Source organism: Labrus mixtus, chromosome 7, assembly GCF_963584025.1.
Source record: "Labrus mixtus chromosome 7, fLabMix1.1, whole genome shotgun sequence".
NCBI classification, from domain to species: Eukaryota; Metazoa; Chordata; class Actinopteri; order Labriformes; family Labridae; genus Labrus; species Labrus mixtus.
In genome coordinates, this window is record NC_083618.1 from 28,509,197 (window position 1) to 28,532,268 (window position 23,072).

The window sequence follows — 23,072 nt, forward strand, 5'->3', positions numbered from 1 at the left end:
TGTTTCACAATCCAATCCAAACAAGTCCTATAGGCACCTGATGTTCTAATAACCAAGAAGTGCAGGCCAACTCCTGCAACCTGTCTAAACTACACAAATACGTTGGCAATGTTTCAGTACAATATTGCCAACGTATTTGTGCAATTAAGACGATGATCCCTCTTTTTTAGCTCGCAGCAGCTTCTGTTTTAAAATATGACTGAAAGATCTGAAGTTCTTTATTGAAGCTTCAGGACTTTACCAAACTATTGATCATTCAAATAAATAGATTATCATTTTAAAAACACATTAAAAGTATCTATCATGACAACCCTAGTCGCAGTAAAACTTTGACCTTCCATCACAAAAGAGCTCAAAATTCTTCAGACCAAGATGGTTTTTGTGACACATTTGAAACTAATAAAACGTCAACATTTGGTGGACAATGAGGTTTTATTCTATTCTCTTCTATTCCATCGTTCTTAACAGCTGGACGGATGTAATGGATATGAATCAGGACAGTGTCAATGTAGAGTTCTTAACTTTTGGGTAACACTGTCATTACTTCATCACAATCCAATAAAACACGTATGTGAAGTGAATCACGTGTCCAAAGATGAGGAGATATTTGTTTTAAGTGTTCGTGACATATTGTGTTCACGATGATGCAGACGACGGACAGCTGACACGGAAACATAAAGCCTCCGGGCTCCGGCTGTCGCCAGCACGGAGGCATTTAAAAAAAAACAAGTGAGAGGATTTTGGAATCTCAGTGTCCCAAATCTGCGAGGCCTAATTAAAAAAAAGGATTGACTGGCTTCTTACAGTAGCTCTGCGTTGCGCGTGTTGATGTGGTTCAGTCTCACAACCGCAAAGAACAACATGTTTGTTTCCTCTTTTGTCTGAAACCCACACGGCCCGAGCAAATATTTGCGCTGCCGGTTTTTTAAAAGCTCCACAACAGCCTCCCCATGTGCTTCAGCGCACCCCGCTCCTGTCTTTGTGTGTGTGAACGAGTGTGTGTGTTCTTGGTGCCGCCTTGGTTATGAGAGCGATATTGAAGGATCAACAAAGTCCACCCCCCACACACACTGTTATCTGCACAGTGGCCTGACAGCAGCGTAACTACCAGTCATTACTCTGTCCTCCCTGCTGGCCGCCTCAGATAGAGCGAGGCTCACAGAAAAAAAAGCAGCAAACGCCGTGACTGATGCTGCTCCACATGTCCACACCAGCAAACTATAATCACACATTACACAGTAAATGCATAGACAGTTTAAACTCCAATCCATTTTGAACTATAGCAGCTGACAGGTAGAGAGCAGAGCTGCAGCTTCACAGAGTTTGTGAGGTTTTTTTTTTAGCTTTCCTGTGCGTCTCCTCACGCTGTGATGTAGACGTGTTTGCACAGCTAGTAAACAGCAGATGAGGAGGATACAAAGTGTGTTTGGTTTCACAGGCTGCTGGTCCTTTGGATGTGGAGGGGCTTTGAAGGTGTCAGGTAACAGATGCAGAGGCTGGCAGTAAACCAGAGACCAGCAATTACACACTCACTCAAAACACACACACAGAAAAACACCTCATCAACATGTTAACAAAAAACGCACAGTCACACTACTGTATAAGTGCGGCTTCAATTCCCACATGTCTTCATTAATTCTTCTTCTTCACAGCAGCAGCAGCAGCAGCAGCAGCGAGCACTCTGCGGTTCGGGGGCCGGGCACTCAGAGCACCGAAAACCACAATCAAAGACGAGCGGCTCCACAAGCAATCTGCTTTTCCAATCAGCTTCCTTCAGGCTGTGTGCACGTTCGGTTCAATTGGCCGCTCTGTTCTCTTGTGAGTTTAAAAGAGTCTGCATGTCCGTAAGGTCATTACACAGACTCATCCCCCCCCTCACCCTCACCCCCCACTGTGACAGGGCCCACACGCCCCTGTTTAATTGCTCCTCCATTCTCCTAGGCTCATCTGGGACGTCCCGTTTGTTAGAGAATATGTTTGATAGTTTCAGAGGAAATCAATTGATCTACGAGCCAACATGCTCATCAAACGCAGGGACCATGAATCAGTCCTCTGACGGGGTTAGTGTCCAGGAAGCCTCTGGTCTTAAGAAAGCTACTCGGTTAGCACATTTAAGCGTCAGACACACCCAAAGACACATTACAGAACTAGCTGCAATAAAAGGCCCACGGCTGGTTGTCTTTATGTCGCCTGATTCTGGGCAAGACGTTACACATTCGTTCTGCAATGCAGAGGAAAATGTTAATAGAACGAACTCTCTAATATAGCAGTGGGTCGTATTCTGTATTCATGATTTAGAGAAACCAGTAGACTTGTCATTGCCCCTCTTTCTGTTGTGCTTGTCGTCTGGTAAATCCAGTTGAACTGAGCTGTTTGTCACTTTTGCCCGAGGCTTCTCCCCCCTCTGAGTCGATGAAATATATCTTATCTCAGAGCTGCATTTATCACTGTGTTCACACCGCTCTTGCTCAACAATCAGCCAGTTTCATAATAACGCTCCCTGACCCTGATTACAAGTCTGACTAAACGGTGCAAATATCACTGGGCCTTATCGGCTGTCCTCGTTTTGTCTTCTTTTGCCGTGATTCAATAAGCTGAACAGCCAATCAATTTGATTCCTCTCCGTGAGGAGTTCAACTACCGATCGAACGAGCCTCATCAGCCAAAGAGCCACAGACAGTTCACTGTAATTGTTTTTTCTGATGTGCTTTTAATGCTTTCTTTACTTTCTTATTATTCCTGTCGGTCTGTCTGTGCTGCCACTGACAAGAGCTGCTTTCCATGGTTCTTATAGCAATGACAATAAAAGATATATTCTACTCTATAACTGTATGGACACACTAAAAACTATAAACTCAGATGTTAGCCAACGCTCAGCGACACCCGACAATGACCGATGGCTGACCGTCTGCCTGCTGAGTTGGGGACTTTTGCAAATCACATCTGTGAGAGCAATCATTCCCGATACCTTATATCATTCCTGATGCACATTTTCGTCACCTGGAGTCGTTTTTTTCAGCTGACTGATCGAAGATAAAAAAAAGATTTCCGTCTTGGTAACAGAGCACTGACTTCCTGTCATTTAAGCGACTTGGTTTCTAACAAACCTACAAAGTCAGAGATCTGTTTCTACTATCTCGATCACATTTCTTTTTCTCACCGGTACTTGGGAGCAACATGCCTCCATTTAAAACTTTAAAAACAAAAAAATGTGTTTATATTAGACATTTTGGCAGCTTTGCATTATTTTTAACAATTAAGCTCTGACACAAACTTCATTAAGCAGAATTAAAACCTTCACAAAAGTGGCTCTTAATCAGTGCGACTGCACATTTCATTGTTCTCCTCTACAATACGACAACACAAGCTTCAGCTGATGCAGGAAAATGCTCGATGCACTTCTTTTGACGAGCGAGTCCGAGGTCATTTGATTTTGAGTAGTTTTGCTTTTCTGCAGCTCTGCATTTAGAGTTTTGTGGCAGGTTGATGTTGATGAATGACGGCATGCATGCTAACATCCCCGTGTGTGTTTATAAAACCAGAGACTCTTCACTTCAGCATGTTTCAACGCAGTCGGCTGTAGTATTCAGTTTTGAATCATTTGACTCGACTTCGATCATTGTGGCGTTAAGGTGATACTATAATCACATAGCACCTCGTATGATGCCCGTCGATGTGTGCACTGTACTGGTGGAAGGCTTGCATCTGTTCTGAAGTCATTGCTGCACACATAGAGGGGTTTCCCTGCCCTGCAGAGCCACACTACTGGCTGTGATGACATGTCTCTTTGGAGGAGGGGTGGGGTGATGTGGATCTATAAATACATTTTTTAAATTCACTGATCTTTCCCATAATTCATTTTCAAACAGAAGGCCACTTCTAAAAGCCTGGTCATGCGGCTTTCTCTGCCGCTTTACCATGCTTTGGTTTTTCTGTTAATGCTTAATTGCTCGGTGGTTTAACGCAAAAGGGAAACAGTGAGGATGGGTTCCAATTTGCCAGCTGCCTCCCCCCCCCCCCCTTGAGACCAGCGCTGGCGTCTGTGTGTAAATGTGTGAGCAGGGAGTTGGGGGGTAGGGTGCCAAATGGTGTGTGTGTTGTTCTTTCGCCACTGTGTGAGGGTGTGTGTTGTGTGTGTGTGTGTGTGTGTGCATGTCAGTGGGTCAAACTCATTCCCTCGGGAGTAGCAAACGTTATTGATCAGCCCCATATGTGTGTTTAACTGTACCTCTGGGTATCATCTGGCCTCTATCCTTAATTTGTCCATTGTCTCTTTCCATCTATTCTCTCTCTCTTGATCTCATGAAGAGTGATCTCACTCCAACCACCAGCCTTGGCTCCATCCACTTCCTCATCGCCCATCCCTGTATTACATCTAATTTAGCTTTCTGTCTCGCTGTTATGCTCTTTCCCAGCCTCTCTATTAATTTAGTCTATCTTGGATGGATTGATGGATGGAGGGGGAGGGAAGGAGAACAGAGACAGAGGACGGACGGTTGAAATGAGAAAAGGTGACGAGGTGGAGGATGGGAGTCATTGAGAAGCAGAAATAACAGACGCCCGTCTGTGTTGAGACGTGTCTGTCTGGGAAGGCTCTACTCAGTCCTTAGGAAATCTCTGAATCAATCCAACAAACTCAAAAAAGAAAGAAGACCTTTTTAAACATCCTGACATACTTATTTGTTTGCTTTTTAACCTGAGCTGGAATGTATTTGGCCCCTGATTGACTAATGGATCCAAAAAGCTTTGGCTTGGAGCTCCAGTACATCACCAGCAGTTATTAAACAAGCTGCAATGGCTGTAATGCAGCTCATGGTGGCAAATGCATCTGATTAAAGTGTGTCCACTAAATGTGTTTGATTTATTCCACTGACGATTGCTCATATTGGAAACATTATAAAAAAAAAAAAGAAACCAGAAACATCTCCCACAAATGTCTCGGAAAAGCATCCAGACTCAATGAGTAACACAGACGTTTAATCTCCACCGTGGCCCCAGATCAGAGCCTGCAGTAATTGTCAATTTGACCTTTGAATTTTTTTTTGTGATTAGCTTTGTGTATGACCCCACCCACATTCTTCACCAATGTTGTAACATTTAACCCTCTGGGAGAAGATTCAGAGTCCCTCGAGCCAGACTGAACCTCTATAAACATTCATTTGTGCCCATTTATTTATTTAATTAGGACAGTGCACATTAATCAACAAATAGCATCCATGTAAATATGCTGGAATTAGCACTAAAGCTAAATTTCATCCGTAGTCCTGAGGCAGGTACTAAAAACAAAACAGATTTACAATTACAGGACGCCTCATATATCTAAATAACAGGTACTGCAGGATGAACCACGGGGTTGAGCAATAAGCCAATATATCACTGCTGCAAGAAGGGGTTTTATGTTCATGTGGAAACTTGTTAAATGAAACTGCTGCTGTTATGGGATGTTTGTTGATGTTTATTTTCTATGTGTAACCGCAGGACAGAGTTCAAGACAAATGTCCCGGTGAGGACATGAAGAGTATATCTCTTATTTTATGTCACAGAAATACTGAGGTGGTATTCAGTAAAATTCAATAAAATAAAAAGTGTTCTTAGAGGTAGAATCATTGTTCTTGTCAATGGAGTCCGGTGGCTTTGAAGAGTGTTCTGCAAAGGGAGTTTCTTATTCCAATAAAAATCATTTAACTCTTCAAAAAGGTCTCTTCCTTTCAGTGATTTTGTCAGACACTTTAACTCTTTTTACACATGCACTCCTGAAATGTCCAACAAGAAGATCCCACAGATGTCATCACCCCCTCACACTCAATTTCCTGAATACTATGATGCGTTCAGTCCGGGGTGGAAAATGTGTCCATCTGTATTTAAACATGCACCAAACAATGTCTGAGAACTTTTAGGATTTATGATAACAGCCTTAGAAAAGATTTACAGCCATCAGTGTCCAAACCTATCGTGGCAATTTCCAAAAACCTTTTGAGTGATTTGGAAAGAAACCATGTGAAAGGACAGGCCATACCTGAATGAACCTTTAGTTAGTGCAAGACTTTGGACATGTTTTTTTATAATCTCATAACAGATGGGGAAACAAATTAACACAGCTGCTGAGCCCCGAGCCTCGGCAACGAACAAGCAAATAACTACAACCAAATACCAACACCGCAGCAGAGAAGCATATCCTCTCATTTCAATACATTTGAATAGTAAAAAAAAAAAGCGGAGTGTGTAGCTCGCACGGCCCGGCTGAGAATGCCTCATTAGGGGCGAGTCTACTCAGTGGTGTTTTTGTTGTTGTCTTGTTTTTCTCTCAAGGGCTTTTGGACAAATTTGCATGCATAAATGGGGGAGTGGGGGAGGGGGAGTGGATCACATCAATTAAGCGAAAAGTTCTTTGTAGTTTGGGGATGTTTGGGTTAAAAGCTCTTCCACTCCAAACCTCCTTGTTCCAGCATTTTCCTTTGTCAAAGCCAGGCACAGTATGGAAGGCATGACCCACTTCTTTCACCTTTTCACAGCCCACCCCCCTCCATCCCCACACACACCACACACACACTTTTGATAGCAGGGGAATCCAAGATCAAAAGCGGTACACTGCCCGGTTAAAGCACTCAAGCCTGCGTGGATCTCATATCCTCAAGGTGTGGAGCATCTTCAAGGAGGAGGAGCATTAAAAGATGAGGTATGGGAACGAGATGGGACAAAAAGCTTCAGGCTGGGCTGAAAAAAGCCCCAGTCAACTGAGTGAAAGTCACGGGGATGGTCAAGCAGTGATTGAGATTCTGCAGCGTGCTCCGCTTGTCCGGGAAAGCCAAAGATGAATGTAGGTGACTTTTAAAATTTCAAAAAGAAGAGGACTCAATCAGTTGGATGAGTTGTCTTCATTCCTCCTCCGTCTTGTTCGTGGAAGTCATGTGAAGTTCGAGCATAGATCATGCCGCTCCCGAGATGAAAATACAATCAACCAAAAAAAAAAAAAAACAGAAGACAAAAGGACGTCTAAATGACATGATTTGATTATATTGTCCTGCTTTCTGCGAGCGGTTTCCAGCTGCCTTTGCTCGGGGGGAAAGTCACCTTGGTTCTCCCACGGTGCCGAGATATGGCAGGTCTGTTGTGATTTGAATGACATCACTTGTTTATCAACACTTTCATGTACTGTTTAGAAAAAAACATACTCAATCATTAGGTTTACCTCTAAAAGGAAAAGAAGAGCGGCGGCTTAGAAAAAAAAAAAAGCAGCATCTTCGTCATCTGGAACATTTCGTCCCTGGGAACAAATGGCCTGCCAGTGATTTACAGTCCTCCTGGGATGGATTTATGATTAGCAGCCACTTTCTGAGATGACCACATCCTTCAGGGATACACACAACAAGAGGACACCCAGTGATAATGGACTCTACTACTGACGGACTTTCTTAAGTACTTCACTTATGTACTGATTACAAACACCGCTACATCCCAGGAGGTTACCTCTGCAGGGAAACGAGCTGTTTGTTGTCTTTGCCTTCATCTCCTCAAGGGGCAAAACAGACCGTCTATTTTTAAATCCTTACATGGCTTTGATATTCTCCTTATAATTCAGTGCATGGATCACACAGTCTGCTTGGACCTTCCTTTTTAATCTCAAACAAAGCCAGGGGTGTTCTTAATTTCTGATGAGAATAAAACGGTTTCCCTCCCTAAAGAGTGTAAACATCATCATTTAAAGGTCACATATTATGCAAAATACACGTTACCATGTTTCTTTAACACTAATATGTGTCTCTAGTCTGTCTACAAACCCCCCAACTAAGAGAAAAGAAAATCTCTCTGTCTTTTGCCTGCTCCACTTTTCAGAAAACGTGTGCTATAAAAGGCCGTTTGGAGATTTTCCCTTCATGACATCACAAAGGGCAGTAGCCCCTCCCCCAGGTGGGTGACACTCCCACAGCGAGGTGTTTGTTTCTGCCCTCTGAGTCTGCCTTCTCACCGTAAACAATAGGACATGGAGCGAGAAAGCACGAGACACCCAAGCCCTTCCAGAGAGGGGGCGTGGCTAGACACCGCTCATTTACATATTTAAAGGTACAGACACAGAAACAGCCTGTTCTGAGCAGGGCTGAAATAGAGGAGTTTATAGACATGATCAAATACAGGATCAGAGTGGATTTAGAACAAGAAACTTCACACACATGTTTTGAGGAGCTCTGAGACTTATTTAAACTGGTTAAAAAGGAGGAGAATATGTGACCTTTAAGTGGTCTATGGTAATGTTATTTCTCTGTAGTCATCAGCTTTAAACGGTGTTCAGGCATAATCCAATTACATAACTTAACTTTCCTCGTCGCCCCCACTGTCGTTTTCCTTCTCCAGGATTGTTTAATCAATACTAATTAGGAGAACAGATGCTACAGTTATACACTGACAGCGTGTTTTATGAACAGCAGAGTCACATTATAGCAGCGGGAGTTAGATTTCACTCGTCACATGCCGAGAGTGAAGAAAGTCAATCCAAAAACAATGAAGACAAAGGCAGGGGACCAACATGACAATGGCGGAGTTACTAAAGTTAAAGATCAAAGATGTTCTATACATACAGGGAGTCAGAAAGACGACACACAAACAAACACTGCTGGAGAGCAAAGGAGAGAAACAACAAACAGTGTGACAGAAAAGAAAGACAGCGACACTGTTGTTCTTCTTGTCCAGATGGCCTTTTTAAAAAAAAAGTTATGTACGGTAGCTTCCTTAGACTTGGTGTATATTCCATCCAAGAGCACGGCAAATAGATTGATTTATTATAACTCTGGATAGCAATGCAGTCCACCATTTACAATGTTAGTATTTGCTGGCCAGACGTATTTTACTGTCTTTTCATTGTCCACTTAAAGTGAAATCTGGTTTTCTGTCTATCCTCTGCCTCTCTAAATACATACAAATGTAAAATTAGCGTCCTTCAAGTAAACAACAACACCACAGATCCTCAATCTTGGAAGGAATGTTGTGATGAGTTCATTTGAAAGATGGATGAAGTCCTCACTCTGGCAGCTCTTGTCTAGGTCAGTAGTGTTAACCCGATTCAGGCTGCCACTTCAAGAAACAATATTTATGCTTCTCTGACATTTGACCTTCATGAATGTCACAGAGGCGGAATAAGGGGACGAAGTGATCCCACCTCTGTGTCGCCATCAGAGGAAGTCAGCAGGGGAGAGGAGCACAGCGGGAGTGTATGTATGTGTCTGAATCTGTGTGTGTGCGGACTGGAGCGCCCGCTGTGAGTTTGCGTGAATGCACAAAAAGGTGTAATGACACCTGAGCTTAGTTACGGCGCTGTTACTGAAACACACGCTAAAAAGGTCTATTGTTTCATTTGGCTACAGAGCACTTTGAAATATAAGCACTCGCCAATGGGGGCCCATAAAACACATTTCATTGAACCACAAATGTGTCGGAGAATGACTGGTGTTTATGACCAGCAACCTTATCTTAAAGGACAGTGTTGTGCTGAGGCCTTAATGAGCTCTCACAGATGGTTCATAAAGACAGAGGCTAAAAACAAATCATCAGTCCACCGTGCTAATTCAACTAAAAAACAGCCGCTGCACTCCAAGACAACACTCTCTTAACGAGAGGAGAAAACAGACTCAGTAGGTGTGGTGTGTTTCTCCTCACCCTAACCCCCGATTCACACATACTCTGAGCGTGCAGCGTATATGAAACGTGCTCCGTTTCATATACGCTGCGAGTCTATTTTTTCCCGGAGTACGCTGCAGGCACACGTCAAGCTGGACAGAATATGACCGGACAGGAAGTCAGACAAGGAAACGGACAGAGCATCCGGTCAATTTCAAAATAAAACACAACATACGGACTCGTGATCGTATTGTTCATCACTTTATCAACATTACGTCAAAACAGGAACCGAATTAAGAACAATGCATCTTCAGAAAGACAGAGCAACACGTTGTTTGCGTGTTTTTCTCTTTATTCCCGCGGGATCTTGTAGTTCTCCTGTGATGTGTCAGGGGTGCGTTGACGTCCCAGAGACGGATCCAGTGTGAGTGGGCGCGAGCCGTCCGACGGAGCAAAACCGTGGGGCTGACGGACCGCGGCGCGCACGGGAAATATGTGTGAATTGGGGGTAAGGTGGTCCCATACAGGGCAAACAACTAACCACATTTTGACCTATGTCAAAACTAAGCGATCTAATGTTACAAATACATGGACTGAAATCATCAAAGAAAGATCAACTGAAGGCTAAAGTTAAGACATATTACACACATGCCGCCCCCCCCCCCCCCGAGAGGCAACACACAGCAGTCCCCCACTCCATGAGCCTCGCTCTCCCAGGAGCCAGCACTGGGCTCAGAGGCCAGGTGCAGCTCGTTGTGTAATCAGCAGCTTCACCTGGGCAGAGCGGGAGACAACTGAAGGACAGACGGGACAAACAGCACAGGAAACCACACACAGCCGTAACAGGTGCTCTTAACCACCGGCGACTTTTGCACTCGGATGAGACGGGGAGCTGCCGTCATCACTGTCGTCATTAGCAGGTCTCACCTCGCTTTGAGTCGCTTGTTTTGCTTGCTGGCAGCACCGGTTAACATCAGTCTGAGAAGACTTTTTCCACTTTGTTGAGTCTGTTTCATGTGGAGCCGGAGACACACCTCATAGCTGGCTCATACAAAAACTTCCTTAGAGTCTGGGCAGACAAAACATCAAGCCCGTTTGTCATCCACCACATCACTACGACAAAGGAATACCTGCACAAACAAAGTATTGTACCAAACTGAATAGAAGAAAGGGATGAACAAAGTTTCAAGCCAGCTACAGGGTATTTCCGGGGCTCAGGCTCAGCGGTCTTCAGATGAAGCCCATGACTTGAGTTAATCTGGTGACGCAGTATGGGGCTCGTTTAAGCAGGTTTATTTGCTATCACTACAGATTTTTTTTCTTTTTTTTTTTCATCAAACCCCCCTAATGTTAGTTAAGATGTCTGATACGCTTAAAAGCACGCTAATCTGCAGCCCCCCCCCCCCCATCTATCCCTCCCAGCTGAGGTCTGCACAGGGGCGAGTCTGAGCAAAGGTTCAGAGAGACCTGTAGCAGGCAGCTGTGGTGCAACACATGGTCACAGTGCAGGCTGAAGAAGAGGCTTTGATTCTGCATCAAACACATTTAAATATTTGGGTCCAGCTGTTAACTCGGGGGGGGGGGGGGGGGGGGGGGTGTTGTTTTCCATCTCAATAACATGTACTGGACTGTTGTTGTGAAGAGCCTTTTCAATCAGGATTCAATGATGAAATGATTTGATTCAAGTGAAATGAGATCATTGCTGAGAAAAATGGATTACTGAAGGGGGGGGGGTGTGGAGGCTTAAAATACATTTGGGTTTATACTGCAACATTTCAATACACAGGCTGATGAAACACAACACAGATCTTTCTTATGGTATCAGGACTTGTCATGCTTTTCATAATTTCCTCACATGGCGTCTCTATGTCCACTTCAAAGGGGAGCAGCATTGGTTAAAAATCAATCTACTGTCATCAGGGACAGCTGGTAGAAATGGACTCACAATGCCAAGCCCTCACTTTCTTATACATGACAGATGACATAATAAGTCATCAAATAACTTACAGCTGATTGTTTTAAATTCTGGTGCAGCCTAGAGTAGCAACCAAACTTAATTATTAGAAAAACAAAAAGTGTCTAAGGGCTTATTTATCACATCCCCAGCTTTGTATCATCCTTTCATTCACTTCTTTACTTGTAGTGTAAATGAGTGACAGATGTCATGACATGGCCCATTGACCTGCTGACCATTTAATCTTAATTCATTCAGAGCAGCCCACAGACTTTTGACCAATGACACAACATAGCGCTACAGACCGTAAAGATGCTAATAAACCCACTTAGCAGGTCTAAACTTAAGAAACAAGTTACATTCACCATGATTGCAATGTTTATTCTGTTAGCCAGTGGATGGTGTTTACCTTTATGTGTTGGCATCAAGACAGCCAATTAAAGGCGTTTTCACATTGGAACTACTGGATATTCTCCTGACCTGACTGTTCACATATGCTCCTCACAGCGGGAGACTATCCCTGTCAGACGGGGGGGGGGGGGGGGGGGGACGCAGAAGTACAGAGCTCACTCTATGACGCTATAATGAGAATATTTGCCTTTATACCAATGCTACATGTTCAACGGTATGACACTGTCAACAAAAGAGCGGAGAACAACATACTGATGAACAGAAAACAAAAAGCAGACGTTTAAATTACGTGCACGGAGATCGTAGCGGTCGTGTTCAAACAGTCAATGCACTGACAGGATATAAACGCCGCCGCCGCCACCACCTCCTAATGGTGAATTCTCCGGAGAATATCCTGCTGCGTTCTCACAATCGGAACTTGGTGCAGAAAAACCACCAGGGGGCCTGGCAGGTGTGAAGTGAATAAATCATACAGCTCCTCCTGGAAATATCAGGAGATTTTCACAAGTTTACAGCAAGTGTGAAAGCGCTATAAGATTTACATCCTGGTCGATCTGTGAGAAATTGTGCATCCCTTGGAGAGTAATGCACCTGCCACCAATGATTTAATTCTCAGTCAACTTTCCCGATATTGTGTTTGGATTAGTTTGTATATTTCTTTCAAACTTCATTTAAAAAAGCATCTAGTCCCTGAGAGCTTTGTTAGTCGAGCTCAAACTGTGATCGTGTAATTTCAGCTGCAGGCTGCTGATGATCATTTTTGACCAGCAGCGACTCATGCAAGCTGCCGTTGCATGTTTCTGCTTACTGCTGTCATATTAGTCAATGACCAATTGAAATGCTACTTTTGCAAGGCAGGGCTTTAGCTTCCTCCGCTGGCTCTGACTCAGATGATTTAAAAATACGTTATAGGACTGCACAATATCAAGTATGTATTTGTAACCATTTCAATGCAAATTTCCAGAGGCTTTAAGACCAACTCTGTGCCTCAGTCTGACAGAAGCAGGACAGTTACAATAATGGACCCTGGCCTGCAACCAAACTGAAAATAAAAACCTAAAATGAATCACGGCAAAGTGAAGCCAAACAGAAGATCCGATTTGCGTTTCCTTTCGCTAAATCAAATCAGAGACAATTGGTTTCATTGTGGTTTCAGGGGGTTCTGAATGCAGTTTTATTTTCAGCGCTTTCATGGGCGCAGTTTTCACTTTGTATTCGATCAAACAGAAAACGTTGTGTAGTATTTTAAAAGGACACTATTACGGGCCGCCGGTTGTTTTTGAGTGTGTGCCCGAGGAAAGGAAGCCAACACACCTTAAAATACACCACACATTTCACTCTCCTGCAGTGCTTCCTGTCTACACTGGCTGATCATTTCCCTGTAATCTAATGCTCGGCTTCTCATCTCCGGTAGCCTCAGCTATGTGCATGCATGCGTGTGTGTGTGTGTGTGTGTGTGTGTGTGTGTGTGTGTGTGTGTGTGTGTGTGTGTGTGTGTGTGTGTGTGTGTGTGTGTGTGTGCCATGGCTTTTTTTCCCCTTATAAAACAGGGAACCAGCATTTCACAGATGACGACGACAACACAGGATTTAAACCTGGCCATATTCCTGAACTAACTTGACTCACAATCACATGTAGGAAAACCTGTGTGTGTGTGTGTGTGTGTGTGTGTGTGTGTGTGTGTGTGTGTGTGTGTGTGTGTGTGTGTTTAGGTTTGTGTACCTTTATGTGTGTGCTAGAGGGCTTGTATGTTTTGCATGTAACACAAGGTCAAGTGTTGAAATGAGGCGTGTTTGGAGAATATGCTGCTCTCTGTTTATGTGTGTGTGAAGTGAACTAATCAGCAAGATGTTTTAAACTTTGAAGAGAGAATGGTCGCTCACGTATCGACGACAGACAAACTGTTTAAACACAGCTACCCAAAGCAAAGTTCATGTGTGCCCTCAGAGTCTGAAGTGTTCTGCACGTTCAGCTGAGTGAAAACAGGCAGCGGTTAATGTGGACACGATGATAACCTCTGGTGAGTGTAACTAAATGTGTCTATGTCCTTTGGGAGTAATGCTGTTAACCAGAGGGCAGGTGCTATTTCACAGCACTTACATGGTTAGTAAACTGGATCGCTGCAATTCCTATTTCTGTAACAACAAAAATCAAAGCAGGTCAAATTGATCCTACGAACTCAGACATATATCCTGAGAGGTCGCGCTGAATGAGTGGTTAAGGAGAAATGTGAGGAGAACCTGCCAACAGTGTCATTACAGGACAAACCACTTAGTGTTGATTTAGTCCTGAACAAGTCCAGGTCAGTGATAGGGCCGACACTGTTCTAGATTTTGCACTGATACAGAGTAACAATACATTACTAATATTAGCCAAAACCTTTGTTAATCCACAACCAGTCCAGATTTCATCAGAACTCCACAGCACAGTGTTTCCAGTTAATGTACATTTAAGGATTTATGTGATTTTTTGATCCAGCAGATGTCGCCCTTGAGCACCAGCATGAAACCAAAACAACTTGCGCTGCATTGTTGTGTTAGCATGCTAATGCTAGCGATCTTTATTATGCTCGTATCTTCACACTGCTTGTAAATTTACCTGAAATGAGCGTGATCTAGAAACACAGTTAAGCAGTGAGTACAGTATGTTATTCTTCTTTTCTCTAGTCCCTCAATTAAACAACTTTTATACACGAGGGGAGGAGTCAGCCGGCCGTCCGGGCGATGTAAACAAACTGAAGATAGGACTCTGAAAACTCTGAAAACATCACAGACAGTGGGACTCGGGTGTTACACCCATTTTAGACAGTCATGACTCACAGAGTTATTTTCAGAGGATATACTTGATTTATATTATATTTAAGTTTGAAAAATCACATAAAGACTTTAACTAGTCAATGACACATTTTTATTTGGCCGTCTGTGAACAGGACTAATCAGCCTCTGTCATCACAGCCTCTGCTCACGACAAACCGTTTTCTTGTGATGCAGTTCTCTTCCCAAAAAACGGGTCTAAGCCTCTGTCCTCCAGCTGAAGGACACTTGGATGGCGTCTCAAACCACTGAGCCAGTCCTCCACCCGGTTACAGCCAAACCTGAATGATGGGGTTCGGGGTTATGAAGCTGCTGACAGTGGGATGCGACCCTGGACGTTATGCTTATTTGAAACAGATGGCTGAATGCACGGGCCACAAAGAGAGGTTATGAGAAGACATAAACGGCTGACCCAACACCATCCCGCCCCATTCAACCACAACTGCTTCCTGGCTCCCCCCCCCACCCCCCCTCCTCTGGCCAGCCAAGTCCTCCAAACTCCACCCAAGCCTGGGAATAAATAGTCCTGGCTCATATTTCACAATGTAATCAAAACACTGGGCTTTGTGGGAGAGGATAGCAGCCTGGTAGAGTGGAGGGACAGGGAGCAGGAGGACAAGGAGGAGAAACAAGGAAGGGGGATTAGGCTTTAGTTTATGTAACCAAGGTCAGCTGGAGGAAAAACACAATAAGCCTTGGCGAAGACAAAAACATTAAGAGCGCAAGGGAGGAGGGCTGGCAGAGGAGAAGGGAAATATGAAAACAAACAGATAAAAGTCGCAGCAGGGAGGCCTCCGTTTGCCTGGCCCGAGCTTCTGGTTTTGGCGTGGGGAGGAGTAATTGGGAGCAGCCGCCAACACTTTAAATAGCTGCTGACTGTGGTGGGATGCGGTTGGAGGGAGGAAGTGGACTTGACACCACGGGAAGAGGAAACTGGAATCCCATAAGCCATTGTGTAACTCAGATGAATTACAGAAAAAAAAGAAGCTTCAGTGATGGTCCTCTACACAGATCTATTGGTGCAGTTTACAGTCTTCTCTGTTAAAATATGAACGAAACACATCTGGGCTAACCTAAGGAGAAAAGTCAGCTTCCTACCTATGGAAGTTCAGTGCTGGTTTCCTTCCATGTCGAATTCTTCCACGACCCCCATGAGGATTTGTCCAAACCTGCAGGAAGACAAGTAGAGAGCATTTTTTTTTTTACAGCTTTCTTCAATAAAATCCAAAAAGCATGACATAGAATACAAAAACAGTCTTTCAGGAGCCACAATGTGGAAAAAGATGATGTTAGCAGGAGTCGGTGGCTGTAATAATTTCTCTCTACAAAGTGAGCTTAAAGCATTCGCAACGCCTGCCGTGTCTTCTTAATTCATGCTACGCAGGTGAAGGCTCCTGTTCTCCATACAAGGCCGCTATTGTCCAGTATGACAACAAAGACCGCGCTGAACATGGCGAGGGAAGAGCAGCCACAAAAGTCACCGTTGAACAACAACAAAAAAAAAAAAGACAAATGGCTGCCATAGAATAGAGTTCCTGGCACAACATGAGACATGGCCTGTCAGAAATAATTCAATGATGGGTTGGAAAAAAATCTAATTTCTGATCTTCTTTGGGTGGAAAATTAACTTTTAAAAGATTCAGGGTAACGGTTAAATTCAGCAATGATGAAATTAATTGGATAGCCAGACATTTATTTTCCAATCCCACACCTCTATGCACTAATACCTATGCTTCTAATTGGTTGGATAGCCGGTTATAATGCATTCCCGATGTAAAGAGGCTAAATCCCCTGTAGCTGCAGCCTGGGACAGACTCTGACCCTCAACACTTTACCACAATAGTGTTGTAGACAGTAAACAAAGTTTTGATGGATGACTGGTGGACGAAATTCACTGAACTCACAAAATACATGAAAATGAAAACATGGCAACATCTCAATTATATTTTACAACATTGCTTAAACCTATAAACAAAAAACTTGAGGCTTTTAATTTACTGCTCAGAAGTTGTAGACTGCATCAACTTTATTCCATAGTTCTTGCTCAAATAACGTCCAGGATAGTTAAGCGTCTTGATTCTTAATGGCTTGCCACTTCACCCTCATTCTGGGTTTTGAATGACAACAGAATTGGAATATTTTCAATGAATATTTTACACTTAATTTATAAGTATGAAATAATAATTGTATACCAAATTTGAACGATGACTCAAATTACAAACAGTGACATCCAAAATTGGGCCGACAATACTTGTACTGAATACATCTTCACTCAAACAACCAAGCTTCATGGGCCGTATTCTGGAAAACAGTTAAAGTGAAATAAGACCTTCATGACTGCAGCAGTATTATTCCCTCGCCACGGGATATTCAAATGACAGTCATTGTCCAGGAATGCTGCCTTAACTTGGACGAAACTTGGTTAAATCTGGAGTTTTTCCAATCCACCCACAAAGCTTTTTTTTAAAAATGTGGTTTTCTGCAGCCCTCTGCCAGCTGATCCCACATTTCCTACCTCTGCCTTCTGGCTGGGATGCGTTGGGTCTTGTTTTACAGCAACTCCCAGAGTTGAGAAGGTGGCTCGGATGCAAAACTATCTTGTTCTCATTCATCTTTGACCCAGGCTGTTTGTGGGGTGAGGCCTGAGATGAGCAGGTTAGAAGCTGGAAATGCTAAGAGCGGTGTTGTGGAATTGTGGTTGAAGATTGATGGGCTGATAGTATTGACATGACAGGAACAGGAAGGATTGCGGTCTTTTCTCTAACGTTTGTTCCCCTCAGCGAGTTTCCTTTTCAAGGATTAAAGTCGACTTGCATCATACAATGGTTCATCAGGTTGAGCAAACAGAGAGGAGTTATCGGCGAGCCCTTAGCACCTTTGCTATGACAAAGTAACATTCAGCTGTCCAACGCTAAACCTAAAAAGTATAGTCCTGTTCTTTTAGCCAATGGCCCTTTGCCGTCAAGCCAATGAAAAAAAACCTTATGTAAGAGCTGTTAAGGGGGTGACTTGAATCCGGATGCATTCAAGCCTCAATGGCTCCAATTGTGGCCATGCAAAGAGACGGTGCCAAATTCAGCCAGCTCCCCCATTGTTAGAAAATGTACAGTGACTCAACTGGTGACATAGCTTGTTCGCTCGACCTCCAAATCCTATTACAGAGGGACATCACACCCAGGAGTCCTTTCACAACGCATCCACGGCTCCAAATACAAATGGACCTTATGACATTGCCGAGGGGGGAACCAACTCAGATCAGGACAGATTAACATGGGAGAGAAAAATATTACTCCCAATTGCGCCGTTCAGGCAGGGGAGCAGATATTTCTGTGAAAAGAAGGGTCACGTCCTTCAAAGCAGCTCGGACTGTCAAAGAAAAGGATTCTCGTAAGAAAACAGACTTTTAAATTCCACTTCCAGGCAATATAAAAGTCCCAGAACTCTGTTTGGGCGTTCACACTTGCCAGGCAATGATGGTAAACTTGGGTACACATGATAGCGCCGCAATGTTTGCCTTTTATTCGAATACTTCATTTTGCCTGTTGAGAAGAGCTTAAACAAGTAAATATCCCAAACACATCAAAAAAAAAGTCATCTCTTCATGGGAGGAAATGACACAGCACCACCAAAACCAACAGTGCCACCATTCCTGAGGTTGTTAAGCTGTCGGCCTAAAAACTTGCCTTGACAGTGTGCCTTGGGATGCAGCCGCTCTGTAATTAAATACCAGAAATTTCTGCTTTTTCCCCTCTCTGCTCCTTGGAAAATATATACAGGGTCTAAATACAACTTGTGCCCTGCCCTCTTCAAGCTCATTGGCAAGACTGAAGCCTTTCTGCTTTATTCCTCAACCCACATCTGGTCATTCAGCCTCAGATTGAATGGAGGATATACACCAACAATTCCCACCAGAAATAAGTCATGAGAGGCAGCTTTGGTGACGAACCAGGACTGAAACTGTGTAGTGGTTAAATAGGTAAATGTGTTACTGAACACTGAAAGGAGAAATTGGAGTAACTCAGGGATAAATCTTTTGACTTTGTAGTGAACTAATGAGAGACTGGGCATCTATCTCTAAGCCTTAATGAGATAGAGGATGAACGCTTCCAGCGACAGCTTGGTCATTAAGTTTAATTGTGTTCTCGCAATGAACATGACAACCACAGTGCTGTGTCTATGGCCAATTCATTCCTTTGCAGTACGTTTTCTAATGGCATGCAAAAAAGGGATAAACTCATCATCGTAATCTGACAACAACACATGGAATGTGTGCCAATTCCCCCAACTCGTATTAGTCATGATTGATTTTTAAAGTCTGAGGGGGAAACATGCAACGGTCATCAGCTTTACCCGTCTGTCGGCTTTAATTACCAACATTATTCCCTCCGTCCTCAGTGTGTGTGTGTGTGCGGCTCCAGAAGTGAGAATAATAATGCTTAATTTAATGTCTTCACACTCAACACTGCTCTCTTCAATACACCAACAAATCACTTTAATTATTGTCTGTAAAAAACAGACGGAAACCGCAAGCAAAAGTTAAGGTTTAAATATGATTTTGCATTTACTGGATATTTCGCTTGGGTCTTATTCTTCTAATTTTTGTCTTGTCAGTTGCACAGATCTTGGAAACCGATCACATCACTTCCCATTCACACACTGATGGTATAGGCTGATCAGTATTAACTCATCCCATTCAACATATTCAACAGCGGGAGCAATTTAGGGCAAAGTGTCTTGCCAAAGGAAACCTTTTTAACAAAAGTTGTCAGGAGTCAGAGCACTCTCTCAATGGCACAGATATGTTGGTATGGTTTCAGTACTGTTTAGACTGTGTGTGAGAGTTTGCCTCCATATTTTGGTTTAAATATAATCAAGAAATTGCCCAGAATTGGCTGGATGGGACTTAGAGTTTTGTAGCTATGGTATCAAAACAGGTTCTGATATTACTAGAATCATATCAAAGTTTTAGCATGTGGTATTGTGACAACCCTACTACAGACTATGTGGAACATCTGCGATAATAATGATCACACCAACTAAGTCAACGGTAACTTGTGGCTAGGTTTGATTGTCACTGATGTTAATCTTCATTGGGTTTCAGGAAGTCTTTTGCGATGTTTGAATCAAACATGTTCACACTGAAATACTATGAAAGACTGCAGCCCTACAAGGACGTTTACTCGGATGACTTAAGAGTTTCAGTTTGATTAAGTTTAAAGCGTTTTAAAAGCGTTCCGTAACCCGGTGACACCCGCAGTCCTTTCAGACGGACAATGTGACACAGGTTAATCCTGCATCAGTGGCTGAACTGAAGGGGTCAATGCACATCATCTGACCCGGCTCTGCCACATCCTGACTGCAAACTGAACAAAACATCTGGGTTTTGGTGAACAGATTTTACCAGAATAGATGAGTTTTTAGTTTAACGGTATTGAGGTGTAAATATCAAACGAGTGTCACTCATTTTAAGAGAGGCAGTATGATAAAGAGAAGTATCTTCAAAAGAGATATATTTGAGGATTTATTGGAATAATATATGAATTGATAGAAGAAAAGTGGTGGGTATATATATAAGCTGTACTTCTACCTACTCCCTTTGGGACTCTGTAACTTTGGTCTTGTTTGATTTTCAATATCTTATTTAAATTTTTTGGTCCAAAATAAAGTCTTTCATTCAAAAGAACAGAACTACAGATGTAGATTTAAATCTCAGCTGAAATGATAAGAGGCTGACCCATGACTCATTTGCCTATTATTAACCTAAAAGGTTAGTTGAACACACTTCTTGTGACAAGGGGAGGGGGGGGGGGGGATAAATGGAAAGAACAGCAGTGCTTCAGGCTGGTAACCCTGGTAACCCTGCTTCCGTCCTCTCCACCTCAGGGTTTTTACTCTCAGACCCCAGAATCAGTAACCTGGTGTGTCACGACTGTCAGCCACTTTCACACATCTGCAGAGTTCACACAAAGCCAAAGCCTACACAGCGCTCGGAGTCAACCTGTTTCCGCGGCGGCAGGCGGCAGGTTTGTGTGGCTCGCAGCCACTAACAATCAATTTGCTGAAGAGGATGTCATGCTTAAATTATCCAAGAGCAGCCAGAAAGAAATCTTCACCTGCAGCACCAAAAAAAAAACATCTAGAAATTCAAGCAAAGTGGAGCAGTAAATGGAGTGTGAACTTGTTCTTTTGCTCTCAGATTACGCTCGATAATGAATCGGATATGCAGCGGCAGCAGCTGAAGCCCAGGGGCAATCGATGGGGATACCCCCCTCCTCTGCCACAGTGCTAGACCCATGAAGCAGACAGTATTTACTTCAGTTGTAAAACAGGCCAGACCCTTTCCACTAAATCAGGACAAGTGTGTCTGACTGAGTGGTAGTGACTTTTATAAAATACATCACTGCCCAAACACTCAGCTCAAGGTTCAACTTTTTAAAGTTTCCATTCCTCTTTGGACAAAATGCAGCTTACAACTCGATTAAAATAAAAAATCCTCATGCCCTGCGATCCACCCGTAGATGACGTACATCGTCATCTGACTGATTGGAAACACAGAGCTTGGCCTACACCTGACTCGTACGGGGCAGAGCTGTTCGATTTTCATGTTTAAAATTGTGTTTCCACTACTATTTAATCAGTAGTGACAGCTCCTACAAAGGCTGCTACCAAAAACTCCCACAGGATTTCCACAGTTAAAATTTGATGAAATGTCAGTCTCCCACACAGAGCCACTTCTATTTCATGTGAAAGTGAGGGCTCCACAGTGTCCACAGTGGAAAAAAAGTACAAGACTGCGAGACTACAAGCTGCAAACTAGAGTATGAGGAGGCACTGGTGGGACAGGATGAGGCCTAAAGGTGACTGCAAATAGATTCATGGTATCAACAGTCACAAGCCCCATTCACACATTTACCACAATAACCCTGAGACACTGCATGTGAGAATGCAAACACATTGGACTTTAAAGCTTTTTTTTCTTACAGCCACCTAGTTTAGTTTGTCAGGGACTCTGTTCAACACACATTCATCTCGATTAGTGAGAGGAGATGCATTGCACCAGATTTGGCTGATTCCATCTGCAGTGCCTGGGCGTTACCCGCCTAGGTGAAAAAGTTCACATAAAGTCGGGACGAGCAAGAGTGAATGGAGCTTGTATTAGTTTGGAACATTCCCAGCGAGCAGGTCGGCGGTCTGATGAAGTCACTGAGGGGATTTCCACTCTTGTACACTCTAAACTAGCTCACCTTGATTCCCTGTAAGTCGTCATTCATTCTTTCATGTGTATTGCAGATGCGTCCTTATTCATGTTGTAGGGATATTGGCCAAAGAAGCAGTCACCATAATGGAGGCCAAGTACTCCTCCACATCCTGAACGTTCTACCTAAATGCCTTCCTCACAGTATTCCCAGTAGCTGAGGACTAAAGTCATTCAGTTAAGTTTCCACTGAGAGGTACATGTGTGAAAGGGATAGTCCAGAAAATGTGTCTTGAAATTGTCTCTAAGTTTATGGGTGAAAGTGGTGAATGAGTTATTGTTATATTTCTGCACTGATGCGCTTCTATTCATTCCCCATTTTAAAAGGAGACTTCAAAGGTTTTTTGTTATTTCATTTCAGCCCTAAAAAAAAGGTACTCGCATGAAATGAACAAAACAAAGAAAGATCATCTCTGCAGAGCAAGTGTGCCAAATTTGGAAAAGCTCCCTCGAGGGGTTCCTGGGAAATTGCGCCCGCATGTCTGCGATGGATGAACAGACAACCTCAAAACATAAAGCATCGAGCCAGAGCAGTTTAATTGCCTTATGATAGCGTGATATGATCAAAAACTTCGTAACCACAACTAAAAAGACACTTTTATTTAAAAAGGTTAAACGGTCTCAATGGGGAACTACTCATACACCAGTTTTTTTTCCAAATTAGTGTCAAAGAGCTGAACCAAATTTGTCTTGAAATGTTGTTTTCTTTTCTAATTTGACAACGAAGAACAGTTTTTTGAAAAGAAGGACTTTTACAGTGTTCAAATTAGCGCAGCAGAAGAATATGAAATTGCTTTGTACTCAGTCACAATCCTGTTTTTTCACACTCATGACAACGTGGTCTAAATGAGGTCATTGTCTTTTGATTGCCTTCGACTATGCAGCCCGTCGGGTCATGAGGTCGGAGGAGTAATCAGTTTTGTGTCCATGATCGATAAGCAGCAGACTGAACACGGGACACTGTACGGTCTGACGATGTCATCAGACATGATGTGGACCGAGCAGACGGACAGCTGGGCCGTTGGAGGGA

At 43.3% G+C, this 23,072-nt stretch overlaps 1 protein-coding gene across 2 annotated transcripts in view; it reads right to left on the reverse strand.

The window, feature by feature from the left end:
• Positions 1 to 23,072, reverse strand: part of plxnb1b (plexin b1b) — a 112,599-nt gene that overhangs the window by 73,474 nt on the left and 16,053 nt on the right. Inside the window, exon 2 of one of the 2 annotated variants that reach the window (XM_061041504.1) lies at positions 15,886 to 15,956. The exons of the other annotated variant lie outside the window; for it this stretch is intronic. The gene's annotated coding sequence lies outside the window, so the exon portion shown is untranslated. The remainder of the gene's footprint in view (positions 1 to 15,885; positions 15,957 to 23,072) is intronic. 2 annotated transcript variants of the gene reach the window in all.